Genomic DNA, 22,410 nt, shown 5'->3' with positions numbered 1-22,410 from the left:
AGTCTACCTAAGACCGCATTATCTGAATAGACAGTAACGGGCGCTTTTCCGAAATAAACCCTGGACTTCTGAACTGCCATTAACATGGCTGACGTTTCTTGTTCGGCCGCTGTATAATTTCGTCGTGTATCGTTTAACGTTTCGCTAAAAAATGCCAAGTGATGTCTTTTTTTGCATTAAAACCGAACCCACGGCGTAATCTGAAGCATCAGCCACGATCTCCAACCTCTCGTCCCCTTCCATGAATTTGAACACTAGGGCATTAATTTCAGCTGTGTTTAATTGTTCAAAAGCCGTGTTGCTTCCGCTATCCACGCAAACTTTGATTTCTTCCGTTTTAACACTAATAAAGGTTCAACAATATTGGTCAAATTTTGGATAAAAGAACGGTAATACGAGCACATGCCAAGAAAAGATGACAGTTTCTTTGCCTTATTTGGCGGAGGATAATTTTTATTTTTATTTTAGAATCCTCAGTCTAAATTTTCTACCCCGAATATCGTCATTATTTCGTTACGAACTTACCTTGTTATGCATTAACAGTTAGCCCTGCTTCCTTTAATAATAATAAAAAAATTTCGGGGAGATCTTTCATATGTTCTTCCGATAGTACAGTAGGACAGTTCATTAATACAGAAACTTTCTCAAACATTTCATTAAGTGTCAGCTCAGTTTCAATATCCTACTTCTCCATTTCTTTCGGAGCCAAAGAATCTGATACTTTTGAGAATCGTGTGTAACGAAAATAATTTTCATTCAACCTTGGAGTCGCTGAATTCAATGCAGTGCAACATATGAGCCAAACTCATTAATTTTTACTCACACTGCCATGATCACTTAATTCCAAAGCTAATTGATGAGAGATGAGATGTTTGTGTGGCGTTTGTAGACGTGGAAGGCGAAAGTCCGTAGATAAACAAAACTGGCTCGTGTCACAGGCTATTCCGAGGGTATTTCAAAGTCAAATTAGCCTCTTTTCTACGAAACATGTGAAACCACCTCTCTTTCATTTCACACCCCACTTAAATCTCGCCAGCAATGCCAGTGTTTTCTGTATTTTGTTCATTTCCAGAAAGGATATCTTTTCGTGTTAAGAGAAACAAAATGCATGAAATTACATAGTACAGTCAAAAGTCGTTAATTCAGACACCGATAATCCGGAATGATCCATAATCCGTGTTAACCGATATTTCGCGTTAAACTGTATACAGATGTGTTTGGACTATGTATATGAAAATAATTTTTTAAAAGGAAAATTTATAATCCTTCCAAAAATTTTTGTGCATTATGCTGCTAAAAATTGATTAGTAAATATATAAAGAAAGAAATTTAGAACCAATTTTTCAGAAAGAATAAAAATTGAAATTCAAATTAACTTGATTAAGTTGTACTCTTGTAACTCTAAGGTCCATCTAATTAATCTGGGAGTTAAATTCTTTCCAGAATATAGTCTACCTAAGACCGCATTATCTGAATAGACAGTAACGGGCGCTTTTCCGAAATAAACCCTGGACTTCTGAACTGCCATTAACATGGCTGACGTTTCTTGTTCGGCCGCTGTATAATTTCGTCGTGTATCGTTTAACGTTTCGCTAAAAAATTCCAAGTGATGTCTTTTTTTGCATTAAAACCGAACCCACGGCGTAATCTGAAGCATCAGCCACGATCTCCAACCTCTCGTCCCCTTCCATGAATTTGAACACTAGGGCATTAATTTCAGCTGTGTTTAATTGTTCAAAAGCCGTGTTGCTTCCGCTATCCACGCAAACTTTGATTTCTTCCGTTTTAACACTAATAAAGGTTCAACAATATTGGTCAAATTTTGGATAAAAGAACGGTAATACGAGCACATGCCAAGAAAAGATGACAGTTTCTTTGCCTTATTTGGCGGAGGATAATTTTTATTTTTATTTTAGAATCCTCAGTCTAAATTTTCTACCCCGAATATCGTCATTATTTCGTTACGAACTTACATTGTTATGCATTAACAGTTAGCCCTGCTTCCTTTAATAATAATAAAAAAACTTCGGGGAGATCTTTCATATGTTCTTCCGATAGTACAGTAGGACAGTTCATTAATACGGAAACTTTCTCAAACATTTCATTAAGTGTCAGCTCAGTTTCAATATCCTACTTCTCCATTTCTTTCGGAGCCAAAGAATCTGATACTTTTGAGAATCGTGTGTAACGAAAATAATTTTCATTCAACCTTGGAGTCGCTGAATTCTATGCAGTGCAACATATGAGCCAAACTCACTAATTTTTACTCACACTGCCATGGTCACTTAATTCCAAAGCTAATTGATGAGAGATGAGATGTTTGTGTGGCGTTTGTAGACGTGGAAGGCGAAAGTCCGTAGATAAACAAAACTGGCTCGTGTCACAGGCTATTCCGAGGGTATTTCAAAGTCAAATTAGCCTCTTTTCTACGAAACATGTGAAACCACCTCTCTTCTATTTCACACCCCACTTAAATCTCGCCAGCAATGCCAGTGTTTTCTGTATTTTGTTCATTTCCAGAAAGGATATCTTTTCGTGTTAAGAGAAACAAAATGCATGAAATTACATAGTACAGTCAAAAGTCGTTAATTCGGACACCCATAATCCGGAATGATCCATAATCCGTGTTAACCGATATTTCGCGTTAAACTGTATACAGATGTGTTTGGACTATGTATATGAAAATAATTTTTTAAAAGGAAAATTTATAATCCTTCCAAAAATTTTTGTGCATTATGCTGCTAAAAATTGATCAGTAAATATATAAAGAAAGAAATTTAGAACCAATTTTTCAGAAAGAATAAAAATTGAAATTCAAATTAACTTGATTAAGTTGTACTCTTGTAACTTTAAGGTTCATCTAATTAATCTGGGAGTTAAATTCTTTCCAGAATATAGTCTACCTAAGACCGCATTATCTGAATAGACAGTAACGGGCGCTTTTCCGAAATAAACCCTGGACTTCTGAACTGCCATTAACATGGCTGACGTTTCTTGTTCGGCCGCTGTATAATTTCGTCGTGTATCGTTTAACGTTTCGCTAAAAAATGCCAAGTGATGTCTTTTTTTGCATTAAAACCGAACCCACGGCGTAATCTGAAGCATCAGCCACGATCTTCAACCTCTCGTCCCCTTCCATGAATTTGAACACTAGGGCATTAATTTCAGCTGTGTTTAATTGTTCAAAAGCCGAGTTGCTTCCGCTATCCACGCAAACTTTGATTTCTTCCGTTTTAACACTAATAAAGGTTCAACAATATTGGTCAAATTTTGGATAAAAGAACGGTAATACGAGCACATGCCAAGAAAAGATGACAGTTTCTTTGCCTTATTTGGCGGAGGATAATTTTTATTTTTATTTTAGAATCCTCAGTCTAAATTTTCTACCCCGAATATCGTCATTATTTCGTTACGAACTTACATTGTTATGCATTAACAGTTAGCCCTGCTTCCTTTAATAATAATAAAAAAACTTCGGGGAGATCTTTCATATGTTCTTCCGATAGTACAGTAGGACAGTTCATTAATACAGAAACTTTCTCAAACATTTCATTAAGTGTCAGCTCAGTTTCAATATCCTACTTCTCCATTTCTTTCGGAGCCAAAGAATCTGATACTTTTGAGAATCGTGTGTAACGAAAATAATTTTCATTGAACCTTGGAGTCGCTGAATTCTATGCAGTGCAACATATGAGCCAAACTCACTAATTTTTACTCACACTGCCATGATCACTTAATTCCAAAGCTAATTGATGAGAGATGAGATGTTTGTGTGGCGTTTGTAGACGTGGAAGGCGAAAGTCCGTAGATAAACAAAACTGGCTCGTGTCACAGGCTATTCCGAGGGTATTTCAAAGTCAAATTAGCCTCTTTTCTACGAAACATGTGAAACCACCTCTCTTCTATTTCACACCCCACTTAAATCTCGCCAGCAATGCCAGTGTTTTCTGTATTTTGTTCATTTCCAGAAAGGATATCTTTTCGTGTTAAGAGAAACAAAATGCATGAAATTACATAGTACAGTCAAAAGTCGTTAACTCGTACACCCATAATCCGGAATGATCCATAATCCGTGTTAACCGATATTTCGCGTTAAACTGTATACAGATGTGTTTGGACTATGTACATGAAAATAATTTTTTAAAAGGAAAATTTATAATCCTTCCAAAAATTTTTGTGCATTATGCTGCTAAAAATTGATCAGTAAATATATAAAGAAAGAAATTTAGAACCAATTTTTCAGAAAGAATAAAAATTGAAATTCAAATTAACTTGATTAAGTTGTACTCTTGTAACTTTAAGGTTCATCTAATTAATCTGGGAATTAAATTCTTTCCAGAATATAGTCTACCTAAGACCGCATTATCTGAATAGACAGTAACGGGCGCTTTTCCGAAATAAACCCTGGACTTCTGAACTGCCATTAACATGGCTGACGTTTCTTGTTCGGCCGCTGTATAATTTCGTCGTGTATAGTTTAACGTTTCGCTAAAAAATGCCAAGTGATGTCTTTTTTTGCATTAAAACCGAACCCACGGCGTAATCTGAAGCATCAGCCACGATCTCCAACCTCTCGTCCCCTTCCATGAATTTGAACACTAGGGCATTAATTTCAGCTGTGTTTAATTGTTCAAAAGCCGTGTTGCTTCCGCTATCCACGCAAACTTTGATTTCTTCCGTTTTAACACTAATAAAGGTTCAACAATATTGGTCAAATTTTGGATAAAAGAACGGTAATACGAGCACATGCCAAGAAAAGATGACAGTTTCTTTGCCTTATTTGGCGGAGGATAATTTTTATTTTTATTTTAGAATCCTCAGTCTAAATTTTCTACCCCGAATATCGTCATTATTTCGTTACGAACTTACCTTGTTATGCATTAACAGTTAGCCATGCTTCCTTTAATAATAATAAAAAAACTTCGGGGAGATCTTTCATATGTTCTTCCGATTGTACAGTAGGACAGTTCATTATTACAGAAACTTTCTCAAACATTTCATTAAGTGTCAGCTCAGTTTCAATATCCTACTTCTCCATTTCTTTCGGAGCCAAAGAATCTGATACTTTTGAGAATCGTGTGTAACGAAAATAATTTTCATTCAACCTTGGAGTCGCTGAATTCTATGCAGTGCAACATATGAGCCAAACTCACTAATTTTTACTCACACTGCCATGATCACTTAATTCCAAAGCTAATTGATGAGAGATGAGATGTTTGTGTGGCGTTTGTAGACGTGGAAGGCGAAAGTCCGTAGATAAACAAAACTGGCTCGTGTCACAGGCTATTCCGAGGGTATTTCAAAGTCAAATTAGCCTCTTTTCTACGAAACATGTGAAACCACCTCTCTTTCATTTCACACCCCACTTAAATCTCGCCAGCAATGCCAGTGTTTTCTGTATTTTGTTCATTTCCAGAAAGGATATCTTTTCGTGTTAAGAGAAACAAAATGCATGAAATTACATAGTACAGTCAAAAGTCGTTAATTCGGACACCCATAATCCGGAATGATCCATAATCCGTGTTAACCGATATTTCGCGTTAAACTGTATACAGATGTGTTTGGACTATGTATATGAAAATAATTTTTTAAAAGGAAAATTTATAATCCTTCCAAAAATTTTTGTGCATTATGCTGCTAAAAATTGATCAGTAAATATATAAAGAAAGAAATTTAGAACCAATTTTTCAGAAAGAATAAAAATTGAAATTCAAATTAACTTGATTAAGTTGTACTCTTGTAACTTTAAGGTTCATCTAATTAATCTGGGAGTTAAATTCTTTCCAGAATATAGTCTACCTAAGACCGCATTATCTGAATAGACAGTAACGGGCGCTTTTCCGAAATAAACCCTGGACTTCTGAACTGCCATTAACATGGCTGACGTTTCTTGTTCGGCCGCTGTATAATTTCGTCGTGTATCGTTTAACGTTTCGCTAAAAAATGCCAAGTGATGTCTTTTTTTGCATTAAAACCGAATCCACGGCGTAATCTGAAGCATCAGCCACGATCTCCAACCTCTCGTCCCCTTCCATGAATTTGAACACTAGGGCAGTAATTTCAGCTGTGTTTAATTGTTCAAAAGCCGTGTTGCTTCCGCTATCCACGCAAACTTTGATTTCTTCCGTTTTAACACTAATAAAGGTTCAACAATATTGGTCAAATTTTGGATAAAAGAACGGTAATATGAGCACATGCCAAGAAAAGATGACAGTTTCTTTGCCTTATTTGGCGGAGGATAATTTTTATTTTTATTTTAGAATCCTCAGTTTAAATTTTCTACCCCGAATATCGTCATTATTTCGTTACGAACTTACATTGTTATGCATTAACAGTTAGCCCTGCTTCCTTTAATAATAATAAAAAAACTTCGGGGAGATCTTTCATATGTTCTTCCGATAGTACAGTAGGACAGTTCATTAATACAGAAACTTTCTCAAACATTTCATTAAGTGTCAGCTCAGTTTCAATATCCTACTTCTCCATTTCTTTCGGAGCCAAAGAATCTCATACTTTTGAGAATCGTGTGTAACGAAAATAATTTTCATTCAACCTTGGAGTCGCTGAATTCTATGCAGTGCAACATATGAGCCAAACTCACTAATTTTTACTCACACTGCCATGATCACTTAATTCCAAAGCTAATTGATGAGAGATGAGATGTTTGTGTGGCGTTTGTAGACGTGGAAGGCGAAAGTCCGTAGATAAACAAAACTGGCTCGTGTCACAGGCTATTCCGAGGGTATTTCAAAGTCAAATTAGCCTCTTTTCTACGAAACATGTGAAACCACCTCTCTTTCATTTCACACCCCACTTAAATCTCGCCAGCAATGCCAGTGTTTTCTGTATTTTGTTCATTTCCAGAAAGGATATCTTTTCGTGTTAAGAGAAACAAAATGCATGAAATTACATAGTACAGTCAAAAGTCGTTAACTCGGACACCCATAATCCGGAATGATCCATAATCCGTGTTAACCGATATTTCGCGTTCAACTGTATACAGATGTGTTTGGACTATGTATATGAAAATAATTTTTTAAAAGGAAAATTTATAATCCTTCCAAAAATTTTTGTGCATTATGCTGCTAAAAATTGATCAGTAAATATATAAAGAAAGAAATTTAGAACCAATTTTTCAGAAAGAATAAAAATTGAAATTCAAATTAACTTGATTAAGTTGTACTCTTGTAACTTTAAGGTTCATCTAATTAATCTGGGAGTTAAATTCTTTCCAGAATATAGTCTACCTAAGACCGCATTATCTGAATAGACAGTAACGGGCGCTTTTCCGAAATAAACCCTGGACTTCTGAACTGCCATTAACATGGCTGACGTTTCTTGTTCGGCCGCTGTATAATTTCGTCGTGTATCGTTTAACGTTTCGCTAAAAAATGCCAAGTGATGTCTTTTTTTGCATTAAAACCGAACCCACGGCGTAATCTGAAGCATCAGCCACGATCTCCAACCTCTCGTCCCCTTCCATGAATTTGAACACTAGGGCATTAATTTCAGCTGTGTTTAATTGTTCAAAAGCCGTGTTGCTTCCGCTATCCACGCAAACTTTGATTTCTTCCGTTTTAACACTAATAAAGGTTCAACAATATTGGTCAAATTTTGGATAAAAGAACGGTAATACGAGCACATGCCAAGAAAAGATGCCAGTTTCTTTGCCTTATTTGGCGGAGGATAATTTTTATTTTTATTTTAGAATCCTCAGTCTAAATTTTCTACCCCGAATATCGTCATTATTTCGTTACGAACTTACATTGTTATGCATTAACAGTTAGCCCTGCTTCCTTTAATAATAATAAAAAAACTTCGGGGAGATCTTTCATATGTTCTTCCGATAGTACAGTAGGACAGTTCATTAATACGGAAACTTTCTCAAACATTTCATTAAGTGTCAGCTCAGTTTCAATATCCTACTTCTCCATTTCTTTCGGAGCCAAAGAATCTCATACTTTTGAGAATCGTGTGTAACGAAAATAATTTTCATTCAACCTTGGAGTCGCTGAATTCTATGCAGTGCAACATATGAGCCAAACTCACTAATTTTTACTCACACTGCCATGATTACTTAATTCCAAAGCTAATTGATGAGAGATGAGATGTTTGTGTGGCGTTTGTAGACGTGGAAGGCGAAAGTCCGTAGATAAACAAAACTGGCTCGTGTCACAGGCTATTCCGAGGGTATTTCAAAGTCAAATTAGCCTCTTTTCTACGAAACATGTGAAACCACCTCTCTTTCATTTCACACCCCACTTAAATCTCGCCAGCAATGCCAGTGTTTTCTGTATTTTGTTCATTTCCAGAAAGGATATCTTTTCGTGTTAAGAGAAACAAAATGCATGAAATTACATAGTACAGTCAAAAGTCGTTAACTCGGACACCCATAATCCGGAATGATCCATAATCCGTGTTAACCGATATTTCGCGTTAAACTGTATACAGATGTGTTTGGACTATGTATATGAAAATAATTTTTTAAAAGGAAAATTTATAATCCTTCCAAAAATTTTTGTGCATTATGCTGCTAAAAATTGATCAGTAAATATATAAAGAAAGAAATTTAGAACCAATTTTTCAGAAAGAATAAAAATTGAAATTCAAATTAACTTGATTAAGTTGTACTCTTGTAACTTTAAGGTTCATCTAATTAATCTGGGAGTTAAATTCTTTCCAGAATATAGTCTACCTAAGACCGCATTATCTGAATAGACAGTAACGGGCGCTTTTCCGAAATAAACCCTGGACTTCTGAACTGCCATTAACATGGCTGACGTTTCTTGTTCGGCCGCTGTATAATTTCGTCGTGTATCGTTTAACGTTTCGCTAAAAAATGCCAAGTGATGTCTTTTTTTGCATTAAAACCGAACCCACGGCGTAATCTGAAGCATCAGCCACGATCTCCAACCTCTCGTCCCCTTCTATGAATTTGAACACTAGGGCATTAATTTCAGCTGTGTTTAATTGTTCAAAAGCCGTGTTGCTTCCGCTATCCACGCAAACTTTGATTTCTTCCGTTTTAACACTAATAAAGGTTCAACAATATTGGTCAAATTTTGGATAAAAGAACGGTAATACGAGCACATGCCAAGAAAAGATGACAGTTTCTTTGCCTTATTTGGCGGAGGATAATTTTTATTTTTATTTTAGAATCCTCAGTCTAAATTTTCTACCCCGAATATCGTCATTATTTCGTTACGAACTTACATTGTTATGCATTAACAGTTAGCCCTGCTTCCTTTAATAATAATAAAAAAAACTTCGGGGAGATCTTTCATATGTTCTTCCGATAGTACAGTAGGACAGTTCATTAATACGGAAACTTTCTCAAACATTTCATTAAGTGTCAGCTCAGTTTCAATATCCTACTTCTCCATTTCTTTCGGAGCCAAAGAATCTGATACTTTTGAGAATCGTGTGTAACGAAAATAATTTTCATTCAACCTTGGAGTCACTGAATTCTATGCAGTGCAACATATGAGCCAAACTCACTAATTTTTACTCACACTGCCATGATCACTTAATTCCAAAGCTAATTGATGAGAGATGAGATGTTTGTGTGGCGTTTGTAGACGTGGAAGGCGAAAGTCCGTAGATAAACAAAACTGGCTCGTGTCACAGGCTATTCCGAGGGTATTTCAAAGTCAAATTAGCCTCTTTTCTACGAAACATGTGAAACCACCTCTCTTTCATTTCACACCCCACTTAAATCTCGCCAGCAATGCCAGTGTTTTCTGTATTTTGTTCATTTCCAGAAAGGATATCTTTTCGTGTTAAGAGAAACAAAATGCATGAAATTACATAGTACAGTCAAAAGTCGTTAACTCGGACACCCATAATCCGGAATGATCCATAATCCGTGTTAACCGATATTTCGCGTTAAACTGTATACAGATGTGTTTGGACTATGTATATGAAAATAATTTTTTAAAAGGAAAATTTATAATCCTTCCAAAAATTTTTGTGCATTATGCTGCTAAAAATTGATCAGTAAATATATAAAGAAAGAAATTTAGAACCAATTTTTCAGAAAGAATAAAAATTGAAATTCAAATTAACTTGATTAAGTTGTACTCTTGTAACTTTAAGGTTCATCTAATTAATCTGGGAGTTAAATTCTTTCCAGAATATAGTCTACCTAAGACCGCATTATCTGAATAGACAGTAACGGGCGCTTTTCCGAAATAAACCCTGGACTTCTGAACTGCCATTAACATGGCTGACGTTTCTTGTTCGGCCGCTGTATAATTTCGTCGTGTATCGTTTTACGTTTCGCTAAAAAATGCCAAGTGATGTCTTTTTTTGCATTAAAACCGAACCCACGGCGTAATCTGAAGCATCAGCCACGATCTCCAACCTCTCGTCCCCTTCCATGAATTTGAACACTAGGGCATTAATTTCAGCTGTGTTTAATTGTTCAAAAGCCGTGTTGCTTCCGCTATCCACGCAAACTTTGATTTCTTCCGTTTTAACACTAATAAAGGTTCAACAATATTGGTCAAATTTTGGATAAAAGAACGGTAATACGAGCACATGCCAAGAAAAGATGCCAGTTTCTTTGCCTTATTTGGCGGAGGATAATTTTTATTTTTATTTTAGAATCCTCAGTCTAAATTTTCTACCCCGAATATCGTCATTATTTCGTTACGAACTTACCTTGTTATGCATTAACAGTTAGCCCTGCTTCCTTTAATAATAATAAAAAAACTTCGGGGAGATCTTTCATATGTTCTTCCGATAGTACAGTAGGACAGTTCATTAATACAGAAACTTTCTCAAACATTTCATTAAGTGTCAGCTCAGTTTCAATATCCTACTTCTCCATTTCTTTCGGAGCCAAAGAATCTGATACTTTTGAGAATCGTGTGTAACGAAAATAATTTTCATTCAACCTTGGAGTCGCTGAATTCTATGCAGTGCAACATATGAGCCAAACTCATTAATTTTTACTCACACTCCCATGATCACTTAATTCCAAAGCTAATTGATGAGAGATGAGATGTTTGTGTGGCGTTTGTAGACGTGGAAGGCGAAAGTCCGTAGATAAACAAAACTGGCTCGTGTCACAGGCTATTCCGAGGGTATTTCAAAGTCAAATTAGCCTCTTTTCTACGAAACATGTGAAACCACCTCTCTTTCATTTCACACCCCACTTAAATCTCGCCAGCAATGCCAGTGTTTTCTGTATTTTGTTCATTTCCCGAAAGGATATCTTTTCGTGTTAAGAGAAACAAAATGCATGAAATTACATAGTACAGTCAAAAGTCGTTAATTCGGACACCCATAATCCGGAATGATCCATAATCCGTGTTAACCGATATTTCGCGTTAAACTGTATACAGATGTGTTTGGACTATGTATATGAAAATAATTTTTTAAAAGGAAAATTTATAATCCTTCCAAAAATTTTTGTGCATTATGCTGCTAAAAATTGATCAGTAAATATATAAAGAAAGAAATTTAGAACCAATTTTTCAGAAAGAATAAAAATTGAAATTCAAATTAACTTGATTAAGTTGTACTCTTGTAACTTTAAGGTTCATCTAATTAATCTGGGAGTTAAATTCTTTCCAGAATATAGTCTACCTAAGACCGCATTATCTGAATAGACAGTAACGGGCGCTTTTCCGAAATAAACCCTGGACTTCTGAACTGCCATTAACATGGCTGACGTTTCTTGTTCGGCCGCTGTATAATTTCGTCGTGTATCGTTTAACGTTTCGCTAAAAAATGCCAAGTGATGTCTTTTTTTGCATTAAAACCGAACCCACGGCGTAATCTGAAGCATCAGCCACGATCTCCAACCTCTCGTCCCCTTCCATGAATTTGAACACTAGGGCATTAATTTCAGCTGTGTTTAATTGTTCAAAAGCCGTGTTGCTTCCGCTATCCACGCAAACTTTGATTTCTTCCGTTTTAACACTAATAAAGGTTCAACAATATTGGTCAAATTTTGGATAAAAGAACGGTAATACGAGCACATGCCAAGAAAAGATGACAGTTTCTTTGCCTTATTTGGCGGAGGATAATTTTTATTTTTATTTTAGAATCCTCAGTCTAAATTTTCTACCCCGAATATCGTCATTATTTCGTTACGAACTTACATTGTTATGCATTAACAGTTAGCCCTGCTTCCTTTAATAATAATAAAAAAACTTCGGGGAGATCTTTCATATGTTCTTCCGATAGTACAGTAGGACAGTTCATTAATACGGAAACTTTCTCAAACATTTCATTAAGTGTCAGCTCAGTTTCAATATCCTACTTCTCCATTTCTTTCGGAGCCAAAGAATCTGATACTTTTGAGAATCGTGTGTAACGAAAATAATTTTCATTCAACCTTGGAGTCACTGAATTCTATGCAGTGCAACATATGAGCCAAACTCACTAATTTTTACTCACACTGCCATGATCACTTAATTCCAAAGCTAATTGATGAGAGATGAGATGTTTGTGTGGCGTTTGTAGACGTGGAAGGCGAAAGTCCGTAGATAAACAAAACTGGCTCGTTTCACAGGCTATTCCGAGGGTATTTCAAAGTCAAATTAGCCTCTTTTCTACGAAACATGTGAAACCACCTCTCTTTCATTTCACACCCCACTTAAATCTCGCCAGCAATGCCAGTGTTTTCTGTATTTTGTTCATTTCCAGAAAGGATATCTTTTCGTGTTAAGAGAAACAAAATGCATGAAATTACATAGTACAGTCAAAAGTCGTTAACTCGGACACCCATAATCCGGAATGATCCATAATCCGTGTTAACCGATATTTCGCGTTAAACTGTATACAGATGTGTTTGGACTATGTATATGAAAATAATTTTTTAAAAGGAAAATTTATAATCCTTCCAAAAATTTTTGTGCATTATGCTGCTAAAAATTGATCAGTAAATATATAAAGAAAGAAATTTAGAACCAATTTTTCAGAAAGAATAAAAATTGAAATTCAAATTAACTTGATTAAGTTGTACTCTTGTAACTTTAAGGTTCATCTAATTAATCTGGGAGTTAAATTCTTTCCAGAATATAGTCTACCTAAGACCGCATTATCTGAATAGACAGTAACGGGCGCTTTTCCGAAATAAACCCTGGACTTCTGAACTGCCATTAACATGGCTGACGTTTCTTGTTCGGCCGCTGTATAATTTCGTCGTGTATCGTTTAACGTTTCGCTAAAAAATGCCAAGTGATGTCTTTTTTTGCATTAAAACCGAACCCACGGCGTAATCTGAAGCATCAGCCACGATCTCCAACCTCTCGTCCCCTTCCATGAATTTGAACACTAGGGCATTAATTTCAGCTGTGTTTAATTGTTCAAAAGCCGTGTTGCTTCCGCTATCCACGCAAACTTTGATTTCTTCCGTTTTAACACTAATAAAGGTTCAACAATATTGGTCAAATTTTGGATAAAAGAACGGTAATACGAGCACATGCCAAGAAAAGATGCCAGTTTCTTTGCCTTATTTGGCGGAGGATAATTTTTATTTTTATTTTAGAATCCTCAGTCTAAATTTTCTACCCCGAATATCGTCATTATTTCGTTACGAACTTACCTTGTTATGCATTAACAGTTAGCCCTGCTTCCTTTAATAATAATAAAAAAACTTCGGGGAGATCTTTCATATGTTCTTCCGATAGTACAGTAGGACAGTTCATTAATACAGAAACTTTCTCAAACATTTCATTAAGTGTCAGCTCAGTTTCAATATCCTACTTCTCCATTTCTTTCGGAGCCAAAGAATCTGATACTTTTGAGAATCGTGTGTAACGAAAATAATTTTCATTCAACCTTGGAGTCGCTGAATTCAATGCAGTGCAACATATGAGCCAAACTCATTAATTTTTACTCACACTGCCATGATCACTTAATTCCAAAGCTAATTGATGAGAGATGAGATGTTTGTGTGGCGTTTGTAGACGTGGAAGGCGAAAGTCCGTAGATAAACAAAACTGGCTCGTGTCACAGGCTATTCCGAGGGTATTTCAAAGTCAAATTAGCCTCTTTTCTACGAAACATGTGAAACCACCTCTCTTTCATTTCACACCCCACTTAAATCTCGCCAGCAATGCCAGTGTTTTCTGTATTTTGTTCATTTCCAGAAAGGATATCTTTTCGTGTTAAGAGAAACAAAATGCATGAAATTACATAGTACAGTCAAAAGTCGTTAATTCGGACACCCATAATCCGGAATGATCCATAATCCGTGTTAACCGATATTTCGCGTTAAACTGTATACAGATGTGTTTGGACTATGTATATGAAAATAATTTTTTAAAAGGAAAATTTATAATCCTTCCAAAAATTTTTGTGCATTATGCTGCTAAAAATTGATCAGTAAATATATAAAGAAAGAAATTTAGAACCAATTTTTCAGAAAGAATAAAAATTGAAATTCAAATTAACTTGATTAAGTTGTACTCTTGTAACTTTAAGGTTCATCTAATTAATCTGGGAGTTAAATTCTTTCCAGAATATAGTCTACCTAAGACCGCATTATCTGAATAGACAGTAACGGGCGCTTTTCCGAAATAAACCCTGGACTTCTGAACTGCCATTAACATGGCTGACGTTTCTTGTTCGGCCGCTGTATAATTTCGTCGTGTATCGTTTAACGTTTCGCTAAAAAATGCCAAGTGATGTCTTTTTTTGCATTAAAACCGAACCCACGGCGTAATCTGAAGCATCAGCCACGATCTCCAACCTCTCGTCCCCTTCCATGAATTTGAACACTAGGGCATTAATTTCAGCTGTGTTTAATTGTTCAAAAGCCGTGTTGCTTCCGCTATCCACGCAAACTTTGATTTCTTCCGTTTTAACACTAATAAAGGTTCAACAATATTGGTCAAATTTTGGATAAAAGAACGGTAATACGAGCACATGCCAAGAAAAGATGACCGTTTCTTTGCCTTATTTGGCGGAGGATAATTTTTATTTTTATTTTAGAATCCTCAGTCTAAATTTTCTACCCCGAATATCGTCATTATTTCGTTACGAACTTACATTGTTATGCATTAACAGTTAGCCCTGCTTCCTTTAATAATAATAAAAAAACTTCGGGGAGATCTTTCATATGTTCTTCCGATAGTACAGTAGGACAGTTCATTAATACAGAAACTTTCTCAAACATTTCATTAAGTGTCAGCTCAGTTTCAATATCCTACTTCTCCATTTCTTTCGGAGCCAAAGAATCTGATACTTTTGAGAATCGTGTGTAACGAAAATAATTTTCATTGAACCTTGGAGTCGCTGAATTCTATGCAGTGCAACATATGAGCCAAACTCACTAATTTTTACTCACACTGCCATGATCACTTAATTCCAAAGCTAATTGATGAGAGATGAGATGTTTGTGTGGCGTTTGTAGACGTGGAAGGCGAAAGTCCGTAGATAAACAAAACTGGCTCGTGTCACAGGCTATTCCGAGGGTATTTCAAAGTCAAATTAGCCTCTTTTCTACGAAACATGTGAAACCACCTCTCTTTCATTTCACACCCCACTTAAATCTCGCCAGCAATGCCAGTGTTTTCTGTATTTTGTTCATTTCCAGAAAGGATATCTTTTCGTGTTAAGAGAAACAAAATGCATGAAATTACATAGTACAGTCAAAAGTCGTTAACTCGTACACCCATAATCCGTGTTAACCGATATTTCGCGTTAAACTGTATACAGATGTGTTTGGACTATGTATATGAAAATAATTTTTTAAAAGGAAAATTTATAATCCTTCCAAAAATTTTTGTGCATTATGCTGCTAAAAATTGATCAGTAAATATATAAAGAAAGAAATTTAGAACCAATTTTTCAGAAAGAATAAAAATTGAAATTCAAATTAACTTGATTAAGTTGTACTCTTGTAACTTTAAGGTTCATCTAATTAATCTGGGAGTTAAATTCTTTCCAGAATATAGTCTACCTAAGACCGCATTATCTGAATAGACAGTAACGGGCGCTTTTCCGAAATAAACCCTGGACTTCTGAACTGCCATTAACATGGCTGACGTTTCTTGTTCGGCCGCTGTATAATTTCGTCGTGTATCGTTTAACGTTTCGCTAAAAAATGCCAAGTGATGTCTTTTTTTGCATTAAAACCGAACCCACGGCGTAATCTGAAGCATCAGCCACGATCTCCAACCTCTCGTCCCCTTCCATGAATTTGAACACTAGGGCATTAATTTCAGCTGTGTTTAATTGTTCAAAAGCCGTGTTGCTTCCGCTATCCACGCAAACTTTGATTTCTTCCGTTTTAACACTAATAAAGGTTCAACAATATTGGTCAAATTTTGGATAAAAGAACGGTAATACGAGCACATGCCAAGAAAAGATGACAGTTTCTTTGCCTTATTTGACGGAGGATAATTTTTATTTTTATTTTAGAATCCTCAGTCTAAATTTTCTACCCCGAATATCGTCATTATTTCGTTACGAACTTACATTGTTATGCATTAACAGTTAGCCCTGCTTCCTTTAATAATAATAAAAAAACTTCGGGGAGATCTTTCATATGTTCTTCCGATAGTACAGTAGGACAGTTCATTAATACAGAAACTTTCTCAAACATTTCATTAAGTGTCAGCTCAGTTTCAATATCCTACTTCTCCATTTCTTTCGGAGCCAAAGAATCTGATACTTTTGAGAATCGTGTGTAACGAAAATAATTTTCATTCAACCTTGGAGTCGCTGAATTCTATGCAGTGCAACATATGAGCCAAACTCACTAATTTTTACTCACACTGCCATGATCACTTAATTCCAAAGCTAATTGATGAGAGATGAGATGTTTGTGTGGCGTTTGTAGACGTGGAAGGCGAAAGTCCGTAGATAAACCAAACTGGCTCGTGTCACAGGCTATTCCGAGGGTATTTCAAAGTCAAATTAGCCTCTTTTCTACGAAACATGTGAAACCACCTCTCTTTCATTTCACACCCCACTTAAATCTCGCCAGCAATGCCAGTGTTTTCTGTATTTTGTTCATTTCCAGAAAGGATATCTTTTCGTGTTAAGAGAAACAAAATGCATGAAATTACATAGTACAGTCAAAAGTCGTTAACTCGTACACCCATAATCCGTGTTAACCGATATTTCGCGTTAAACTGTATACAGATGTGTTTGGACTATGTATATGAAAATAATTTTTAAAAGGAAAATTTATAATCCTTCCAAAAATTTTTGTGCATTATGCTGCTAAAAATTGATCAGTAAATATATAAAGAAAGAAATTTAGAACCAATTTTTCAGAAAGAATAAAAATTGAAATTCAAATTAACTTGATTAAGTTGTACTCTTGTAACTTTAAGGTCCATCTAATTAATCTGGGAGTTAAATTCTTTCCAGAATATAGTCTACCTAAGACCGCATTATCTGAATAGACAGTAACGGGCGCTTTTCCGAAATAAACCCTGGACTTCTGAACTGCCATTAACATGGCTGACGTTTCTTGTTCGGCCGCTGTATAATTTCGTCGTGTATCGTTTAACGTTTCGCTAAAAAATGCCAAGTGATGTCTTTTTTTGCATTAAAACCGAACCCACGGCGTAATCTGAAGCATCAGCCACGATCTCCAACCTCTCGTCCCCTTCCATGAATTTGAACACTAGGGCATTAATTTCAGCTGTGTTTAATTGTTCAAAAGCCGTGTTGCTTCCGCTATCCACGCAAACTTTGATTTCTTCCGTTTTAACACTAATAAAGGTTCAACAATATTGGTCAAATTTTGGATAAAAGAACGGTAATACGAGCACATGCCAAGAAAAGATGACAGTTTCTTTGACTTATTTGGCGGAGGATAATTTTTATTTTTATTTTAGAATCCTCAGTCTAAATTTTCTACCCCGAATATCGTCATTATTTCGTTACGAACTTACATTGTTATGCATTAACAGTTAGCCCTGCTTCCTTTAATAATAATAAAAAAACTTCGGGGAGATCTTTCATATGTTCTTCCGATAGTACAGTAGGACAGTTCATTAATACAGAAACTTTCTCAAACATTTCATTAAGTGTCAGCTCAGTTTCAATATCCTACTTCTCCATTTCTTTCGGAGCCAAAGAATCTGATACTTTTGAGAATCGTGTGTAACGAAAATAATTTTCATTCAACCTTGGAGTCGCTGAATTCTATGCAGTGCAACATATGAGCCAAACTCACTAATTTTTACTCACACTGCCATGATCACTTAATTCCAAAGCTAATTGATGAGAGATGAGATGTTTGTGTGGCGTTTATAGACGTGGAAGGCGAAAGTCCGTAGATAAACCAAACTGGCTCGTGTCACAGGCTATTCCGAGGGTATTTCAAAGTCAAATTAGCCTCTTTTCTACGAAACGTGTGAAACCACCTCTCTTTCATTTCACACCCCACTTAAATTTCGCCAGCAATGCCAGTGTTTTCTGTATTTTGTTCATTTCCAGAAAGGATATCTTTTCGTGTTAAGAGAAACAAAATGCATGAAATTACATAGTACAGTCAAAAGTCGTTAACTCGGACACCCATAATCCGGAATGATCCATAATCCGTGTTAACCGATATTTCGCGTTAAACTCTATACAGATGTGTTTGGACTATGTATATGAAAATAATTTTTTAAAAGGAAAATTTATAATCCTTCCAAAAATTTTTGTGCATTATGCTGCTAAAAATTGATCAGTAAATATATAAAGAAAGAAATTTAGAACCAATTTTTCAGAAAGAATAAAAATTGAAATTCAAATTAACTTGATTAAGTTGTACTCTTGTAACTTTAAGGTTCATCTAATTAATCTGGGAGTTAAATTCTTTCCAGAATATAGTCTACCTAAGACCGCATTATCTGAATAGACAGTAACGGGCGCTTTTCCGAAATAAACCCTGGACTTCTGAACTGCCATTAACATGGCTGACGTTTCTTGTTCGGCCGCTGTATAATTTCGTCGTGTATCGTTTAACGTTTCGCTAAAAAATGCCAAGTGATGTCTTTTTTTGCATTAAAACCGAACCCACGGCGTAATCTGAAGCATCAGCCACGATCTCCAACCTCTCGTCCCCTTCCATGAATTTGAACACTAGGGCATTAATTTCAGCTGTGTTTAATTGTTCAAAAGCCGTGTTGCTTCCGCTATCCACGCAAACTTTGATTTCTTCCGTTTTAACACTAATAAAGGTTCAACAATATTGGTCAAATTTTGGATAAAAGAACGGTAATACGAGCACATGCCAAGAAAAGATGCCAGTTTCTTTGCCTTATTTGGCGGAGGATAATTTTTATTTTTATTTTAGAATCCTCAGTCTAAATTTTCTACCCCGAATATCGTCATTATTTCGTTACGAACTTACCTTGTTATGCATTAACAGTTAGCCCTGCTTCCTTTAATAATAATAAAAAAACTTCGGGGAGATCTTTCATATGTTCTTCCGATAGTACAGTAAGACAGTTCATTAATACAGAAACTTTCTCAAACATTTCATTAAGTGTCAGCTCAGTTTCAATATCCTACTTCTCCATTTCTTTCGGAGCCAAAGAATCTGATACTTTTGAGAATCGTGTGTAACGAAAATAATTTTCATTCAACCTTGGAGTCGCTGAATTCAATGCAGTGCAACATATGAGCCAAACTCATTAATTTTTACTCACACTGCCATGATCACTTAATTCCAAAGCTAATTGATGAGAGATGAGATGTTTGTGTGGCGTTTGTAGACGTGGAAGGCGAAAGTCCGTAGATAAACAAAACTGGCTCGTGTCACAGGCTATTCCGAGGGTATTTCAAAGTCAAATTAGCCTCTTTTCTACGAAACATGTGAAACCACCTCTCTTTCATTTCACACCCCACTTAAATCTCGCCAGCAATGCCAGTGTTTTCTGTATTTTGTTCATTTCCAGAAAGGATATCTTTTCGTGTTAAGAGAAACAAAATGCATGAAATTACATAGTACAGTCAAAAGTCGTTAATTCGGACACCCATAATCCGGAATGATCCATAATCCGTGTTAACCGATATTTCGCGTTAAACTGTATACAGATGTGTTGGACTATGTATATGAAAATAATTTTTTAAAAGGAAAATTTATAATCCTTCCAAAAATTTTTGTGCATTATGCTGCTAAAAATTGATCAGTAAATATATAAAGAAAGAAATTTAGAACCAATTTTTCAGAAAGAATAAAAATTGAAATTCAAATTAACTTGATTAAGTTGTACTCTTGTAACTTTAAGGTTCATCTAATTAATCTGGGAGTTAAATTCTTTCCAGAATATAGTCTACCTAAGACCGCATTATCTGAATAGACAGTAACGGGCGCTTTTCCGAAATAAACCCTGGACTTCTGAACTGCCATTAACATGGCTGACGTTTCTTGTTCGGCCGCTGTATAATTTCGTCGTGTATCGTTTAACGTTTCGCTAAAAAATGCCAAGTGATGTCTTTTTTTGCATTAAAACCGAACCCACGGCGTAATCTGAAGCATCAGCCACGATCTCCAACCTCTCGTCCCCTTCCATGAATTTGAACACTAGGGCATTAATTTCAGCTGTGTTTAATTGTTCAAAAGCCGTGTTGCTTCCGCTATCCACGCAAACTTTGATTTCTTCCGTTTTAACACTAATAAAGGTTCAACAATATTGGTCAAATTTTGGATAAAAGAACGGTAATACGAGCACATGCCAAGAAAAGATGACCGTTTCTTTGCCTTATTTGGCGGAGGATAATTTTTATTTTTATTTTAGAATCCTCAGTCTAAATTTTCTACCCCGAATATCGTCATTATTTCGTTACGAACTTACATTGTTATGCATTAACAGTTAGCCCTGCTTCCTTTAATAATAATAAAAAAACTTCGGGGAGATCTTTCATATGTTCTTCCGATAGTACAGTAGGACAGTTCATTAATACAGAAACTTTCTCAAACATTTCATTAAGTGTCAGCTCAGTTTCAATATCCTACTTCTCCATTTCTTTCGGAGCCAAAGAATCTGATACTTTTGAGAATCGTGTGTAACGAAAATAATTTTCATTGAACCTTGGAGTCGCTGAATTCTATGCAGTGCAACATATGAGCCAAACTCACTAATTTTTACTCACACTGCCATGATCACTTAATTCCAAAGCTAATTGATGAGAGATGAGATGTTTGTGTGGCGTTTGTAGACGTGGAAGGCGAAAGTCCGTAGATAAACAAAACTGGCTCGTGTCACAGGCTATTCCGAGGGTATTTCAAAGTCAAATTAGCCTCTTTTCTACGAAACATGTGAAACCACCTCTCTTTCATTTCACACCCCACTTAAATCTCGCCAGCAATGCCAGTGTTTTCTGTATTTTGTTCATTTCCAGAAAAGATATCTTTTCGTGTTAAGAGAAACAAAATGCATGAAATTACATAGTACAGTCAAAAGTCGTTAACTCGGACACCCATAATCCGGAATGATCCATAATCCGTGTTAACCGATATTTCGCGTTAAACTGTATACAGATGTGTTTGGACTATGTATATGAAAATAATTTTTTAAAAGGAAAATTTATAATCCTTCCAAAAATTTTTGTGCATTATGCTGCTAAAAATTGATCAGTAAATATATAAAGAAAGAAATTTAGAACCAATTTTTCAGAAAGAATAAAAATTGAAATTCAAATTAACTTGATTAAGTTGTACTCTTGTAACTTTAAGGTTCATCTAATTAATCTGGGAGTTAAATTCTTTCCAGAATATAGTCTACCTAAGACCGCATTATCTGAATAGACAGTAACGGGCGCTTTTCCGAAATAAACCCTGGACTTCTGAACTGCCATTAACATGGCTGACGTTTCTTGTTCGGCCGCTGTATAATTTCGTCGTGTATCGTTTAACGTTTCGCTAAAAAATGCCAAGTGATGTCTTTTTTTGCATTAAAACCGAACCCACGGCGTAATCTGAAGCATCAGCCACGATCTCCAACCTCTCGTCCCCTTCCATGAATTTGAACACTAGGGCATTAATTTCAGCTGTGTTTTATTGTTCAAAAGCCGTGTTGCTTCCGCTATCCACGCAAACTTTGATTTCTTCCGTTTTAACACTAATAAAGGTTCAACAATATTGGTCAAATTTTGGATAAAAGAACGGTAATACGAGCACATGCCAAGAAAAGATGACAGTTTCTTTGCCTTATTTGACGGAGGATAATTTTTATTTTTATTTTAGAATCCTCAGTCTAAATTTTCTACCCCGAATATCGTCATTATTTCGTTACGAACTTACATTGTTATGCATTAACAGTTAGCCCTGCTTCCTTTAATAATAATAAAAAAACTTCGGGGAGATCTTTCATATGTTCTTCCGATAGTACAGTAGGACAGTTCATTAATACAGAAACTTTCTCAAACATTTCATTAAGTGTCAGCTCAGTTTCAATATCCTACTTCTCCATTTCTTTCGGAGCCAAAGAATCTGATACTTTT

The sequence above is a fragment of the Stegodyphus dumicola genome, chromosome X1 (assembly GCF_044657685.1).
Source record: "Stegodyphus dumicola isolate Sdum_Otavi_A_Nest chromosome X1, ASM4465768v1".
Lineage (NCBI taxonomy): Eukaryota > Metazoa > Arthropoda > Arachnida > Araneae > Eresidae > Stegodyphus > Stegodyphus dumicola.
The sequence above is the reverse complement of the archived record's forward strand: the minus strand, read 5'-3'. Positions refer to the sequence as shown.